Below are 6,000 nucleotides of genomic sequence, written 5' to 3' on the forward strand. Positions count from 1 at the left end.
ATATGTATATAATCACTCTAGGGGGGAGAGTGGGGTGATTCTCAAGTGTTTAAAGGGTACAATAATAATAATAATAATAATGGCATTTATTAAGCACTTACTATGTGCAGAGCACTGTTCTATGAGCTGGGAAGATTACAAGGTTTTTTCTGTAGGGAAGGCGGTTTCTATATAGTTTATAGTTTATATACAGTTGTACAGATTTATTACTCTATTTTACTTGTACATATTTATTATTCTATTTATTTTATTTTGTTTTGTTGTCTGTCTCCCCCTTCTAGACTGTGAGCCCGTTGTTGGGGAGGGACTGTCTTTATATGTTGCTATGAGAACCACGCTGCTTCTCATAATCGCATTGGACACGGTCCATGTCCCCCGTGGGGTTTACGGCCTTAATCCCGCTGTGGTTGCACCCACCTCAGCGCTTAGAACAGTGCTTGGCACATAGTAAGCGCTTAATAAATCCACAATTATTATTATTATTTAGTACAGTGCCTGGCCCATAGTAAGTGCTCAACAAATACCACAGTTATAGAGAAGCAGCATGGCTCAGTGGGAAGAGCATGGGCTTGGGCGTCAGAGGTCATGGGTTCAAATCCCAACTCCGCCAGTTGTCAGCTATGTGACTTTGGGCAAGTCACTTCACTTCTCCGTGCCTCAGTGACCCCATCTGTAAAATGGGGATTAAGATTGTGAGCCCCACCTGGGACAACCTGATTACCTTGTATCCTCCCCAGCGCTTAGAACAGTGCTTCGCACATAGTAAACGCTTAGCAAATCAATCAATCAATCAATCGTATTTATTGAGCACTTACTACTACTACTAATAATAATGATGGCATTTATTAAGCACTTACTATGTGCAGAGCACTGTTATAAGCGCTGGGAAGGTTGCAAGGTTTTTTCTGTAGGAAAGGCTGTGAGCCCACTGTTGGGTAGGGACTGTCTCCATATGTTGCCAATTTGTACTTCCCAAGCGCTTAGTACAGTGCTCTGCACATAGTAAGCGCTCAATAAATACGATTGATGATGAAGGCGGCTTATATAGAGTTTATAGTTTATATATAGTTTATATATACTTGTACAGATTTATTACTCTATTTTACTTGTACATATTTACTACTCTATTTATTTTGTTAATGATGAGCTGACAGTCCAGGGGGTGAGACAGATATTAAAATAAATTGCAGATATGTATATAATCACTCTAGGGGGGAGAGTGGGGTGATTCTCAAGTGTTTAAAGGGTACAATAATAATAATAATAATAATAATGATGATGGCATTTATTAAGCACTTACTATGTGCAGAGCACTGTTCTATGAGCTGGGAAGGTTACAAGGTTTTTTCTGTAGGGAAGGCGGTTTCTATATAGTTTATATACAGTTGTACAGATTTATTACTCTATTTTACTTGTACATATTTACTATTCTATTTATTTTGTTAATGATGAGCTGACAGTCCAGGGGGTGAGACAGATATTAAAATAAATTGCAGATATGTATATAATCACTCTAGGGGGGAGAGTGGGGTGATTCTCAAGTGTTTAAAGGGTACAATAATAATAATAATAATGGCATTTATTAAGCGTTTACTATGTGCAGAGCACTGTTCTATGAGCTGGGAAGGTTACAAGGTTTTTTCTGTAGGGAAGGCGGTTTCTATATAGTTTATAGTTTATATACAGTTGTACAGATTTATTACTCTATTTTACTTGTACATATTTACTATTCTATTTATTTTGTTAATGATGAGCTGACGGTCCAGGGGGCGAGACAGATATGAAAATAAATTGCAGATATGTATATAATCACTCTAGGGGGGAGAGTGGGGTGACAGAGCACTGTACTAAGCGCTTGGGAAGTCCAAGTTGGCAACATATAGCGACGGTCCCTACCCAACAGTGGGCTCACAGTCTAGAAGGGGGAGACAGAGAATAAAACAAAACATGTTAACAAAATAGACAAAATTAACAAATAGAGAAGCAGCGTGGCTCAGTGGAAAGAGCCCGGTTTTTGGAGTCAGAGGTTGTGGGTTCAAATCCCGGCTCCGCCACTTGTCAGCTGTGTGACCTTTTTTTTTTTGATGGCATTTATGTGCAAAGCACTGTTCTAAGCACTGGGGAGGTTACAAGGTGATCAGGTTGTCCCACGGGGGGCTCACAGTCTTCATCCCCATTTTACAGATGAGGGAACTGAGTCACTTCACTTCTCTGGGCCTCAGTTCCCTCATCTGGAAAATGAGGGTGAAGACTGTGAGCCCCACGTGGGACAACCTGCTCACCTTGTACCTACCCCAGCGCTTAGACCAGTCCTTGGCACATAGTAAGCGCTTAACAAATACCAACATTGTTATTATTAGTCTTCCCATGTTACAGATGAGGTAACTGAGGCAAGGAGAAGTGAAGTGGCTTGCCCAAGGTCACCCAGCAGACAAGTGGCAGAGCCACTCACCTCATCCAGTACCCGCCTCAGTTTCTCTTTCAGTGACCTAGGGAGGGATGAGTCATCCCTCCCTCCCCCCCAGGGAAAGTCTCCATCCAGTCAAGGCGGTCAGGTCATCGTCTGTGATGCATATGGAGCCGAGGGGAGTTGCAAAAGAAAGTATGACATCATCCCTGCCCTCAAAGAGCTTATTCATTCATTCAGCCGTATTTATTGAGCGCTGATTGTGCGCAGAGCACTGTACTAAGCACTTGCAAAGTACAACTGAGCCCCAAGTAGAGACGATCCCTGCCCCCAAGGGGCTCACAGTCTAGAAGTGGGTGGAGGGGGGAGACAGACAGCAAACCAAATAAGCAGGCATCAATATAAATAGAATTAGAGACATATACACATCATTAATAATAATAATAATAATGGCATTTATTAAGCGCTTACTATGTGCAAAGCATTAGTCTATTTATTTTACTTGTACATATCTATTCTATTTATTTTATTTTGTTAGGATGTTTGGTTTTGTCTCCCCCTTTTAGACTGTGAGCCCACTGTTGGGTAGGGACCGTCTCTAGATGTTGCCAGTTTGTACTTCCCAAGCGCTTAGTCCAGTGCTCTGCACGCAGTAAGCGCTCAATAAATACGATTGATAATGATGATAAAATAAATGGAATTATAAATACGTAAATGTGTACATACAAATGCTGTGGGGTGGGGAGGGAGCGAAGGGGGTGGAACCAGGGCAAACGATGCCCCGCCAAGAGGTTGTACCAACAGCTAGATTAAAAATAATAAAGTAATAAAGTAAAGTAATAAAGTAATAAATAAAGTAATAAAGATATGGAACCAAAGAGCAAATGACAAAGAATAGCGGCCTTCCCTGACTAAGCTCCCCCTCTCCTCTTCTCCCACTCCCTTCTGCATCACCCTGCCTCAGTTGGGTAGGGACTGTCTCTATATGTTGCCAACTTGGACTTCCCAAGCGCTTAGTACAGTGCTCTGCACACAGTAAGCGCTCAATAAGTACGATTGATGATGATGATGATCCTCCTTCCCAGCCCCACAGCACATATCTATAGATCTGTAATTTATTAATTTATGTACATTAATGTCTCTCTCCCTCTCTAGACTCCGAGCTCGTTGCGGGCAGGGAATGTGTCTGCTGTTGTATTGTCCTCTCCCAAGCGCTTAGTACAGTGCTTTGCACACAGTGAGTGCTCACCAAATAATAATAATAATGGCATTTATTATTATTATTAATAATAATTTTGGTATTTGTTAAGCACTTACTATGTGCAAAGCACTGTTCTAAGCGTTTGGGGGGGATACAAGGTGATCAGGTTGTCCCATGTGGGGCTCACAGTCTTAATCCCCATTTTGCAGATGAGGTAACTGAGGCCCAGAGAAGTGAAGTGACTTGCCCAGAGTCACACAGTTGGCAAGCGGCGGAGCTGGGATTTGAACCCATGACCTCTGACTCCAAAGCCCAGGCTCTTTCCACTGAGCCACGACTTGCCCGAAGTCACACAGCTGACAATTGGCGGAGTCGGGATTCGAACCCATGACCTCTGACTCCAAAGCCCGGGCTCTTTCCACTGAGCCACGCTGCTGCACTTATTATGTGCAAAACACTGTTCTAAATGCTACAAGGTGATCAGGTTGTCCCGTGGGGGGCTCGTGGTTCAGTGGAAAGAGCCTGGGATTTGGAGTCCGAAGTCATGGGTTCAAATCCCAGCTGTGCCAAGTGTCAGCTGTGTCGCTTTGGGCAAGTCACTTAACTTCTCTGTGCCTCAGTTCCCTCATCTGTAAAATGGGGATTAAGACTGTGAGCCCCCCCGGGACAACCTGATCACCTTGTAACCTTCCCAGCACTCAGAAAGTGCTTTGCACATAGTAAGCGCTTAATAAATGCCGTCATTATCATTAATCCCCATTTTACAGATGAGGTAACTGAGGCACAGAGAAGTTAAGTGACTTGAATAGGGTTCACAAAGCTCAGTGTGAATTAGGAGTCTGGTTCTGTTGTGTAAGGATTAATTTCCCCTCTCTGCCCTCTCAGTCAATCATATTGAGCGCTCACTGCATGCAGAGCACTGTACTAAGCGTGTGGGAGAGTACAATATAGCAGACTCATTCCCTGCCCACATGGAGTTTACAGTCTAGGTGCTCCTTATGCAATCTGTATAATAATAATAATAATAATAATAATAATAATAATAATAATAATAATAATAATAATAATAATGTTGGCATTTGTTAAGCGCTTACTATGTGCAAAGCACTGTTCTAAGCGCTGGGGGGGATACAAAGTGATCAGGTTGTCCCATGTGGGGTTCACAGTCTTAATCCCCATTTTACAGATGAGGTAACTGAGGCTCAGAGAAGTTAAGTGACTTGCCGAAGGTCACACAACAGACATGTGGAGGAGCCGGGATTCGAACCCATGACCTCTGATTCCAAAGCCCGGGCTCTTTCCACTGAGCCACGCTGCCTCTCACAGGGCTCACCACCTTAATCACTGTAGCCTGGTGGAATGGGCTTGGGAGTCAGAGGACCTGGGTTCTAATCCCCGTTCTGCCCACTGCTTGCTGTGTGACCTTGCTAAAGTCACTAAACTTCTGTGCCTCAGTTATCTCAACTGTAAAATAGGGATTAAATCCTACTCACTCCTATTTAGACTGTGAGCCCCAGGGACTAGGTCCAACCTTAACAACTTGTGTATACAGAGAAGCAGCGTGGCTCAGTGGAAAGAGCCGGGGCTTTGGAGTCAGAGGTCATGGGTTCGAATTCCGCTCTGCCACACTTCTGCTGTGTGATCTTGGGCAAGTCACTTAACTTCTGTGGGCCTCAGTTACCTCATCTGTAAAATGGGGATTAAGACTGTGAGCGCCGCGTGGGACAACCTGATCACCCTGTATTCTCCCCAGCGCTTAGAACAGTGCTTTGCACATAGTAAGCGCTTAACAAATGCCTATTATTATCATTATTATTATTATTATTATTATTATTATTATTATTATTATTACCCCAGTCCTTGACACATAGTAAGCACTTATAGGAGAAGCAGTGTGGCTTAATGGAAAGAGCCCGGGCTGCGGAGTCAGAGGTTGTGAGTTCTAATCCCGGCTCCCCCACTTGTCAGCTGTGTGACTTTGGGCAAGTCACTTCACTTCTCTGGGCCTCAGTGACCTCATCTGTCAAATGCGGATTGACTGTGAGCCCCACGTGGGACAACCTGATTACCTTGTAGCTACCCCAGTGCTTAGCACAGTGCTTTGCACATAGTAAGTGCTTAACAAATAATAATAATAACGATGACATTTATTAAGCGCTTACTATGTGCCAAGCACTGTGCTAAGCGCTGGGGAGGTTACAAGGTGATCAGGTTGTCCTACAGGGGCTCACAGTCTTAATCCCCATTTTACAGATAATGATAATGATAATAATAATAATAATAATAATAATAATGGCATTTATTAAGCGCTTACTATGTGCAAAGCACTGTTCCAAGCGCTGGGGAGGTTACAAGGTGATCAGATTGTCCCACGAAGGGCTCACAGTCTTAA

The sequence above is a fragment of the Tachyglossus aculeatus genome (assembly GCF_015852505.1).
Source record: "Tachyglossus aculeatus isolate mTacAcu1 chromosome 12 unlocalized genomic scaffold, mTacAcu1.pri SUPER_6_unloc_1, whole genome shotgun sequence".
Taxonomy (NCBI): Eukaryota; Metazoa; Chordata; class Mammalia; order Monotremata; family Tachyglossidae; genus Tachyglossus; species Tachyglossus aculeatus.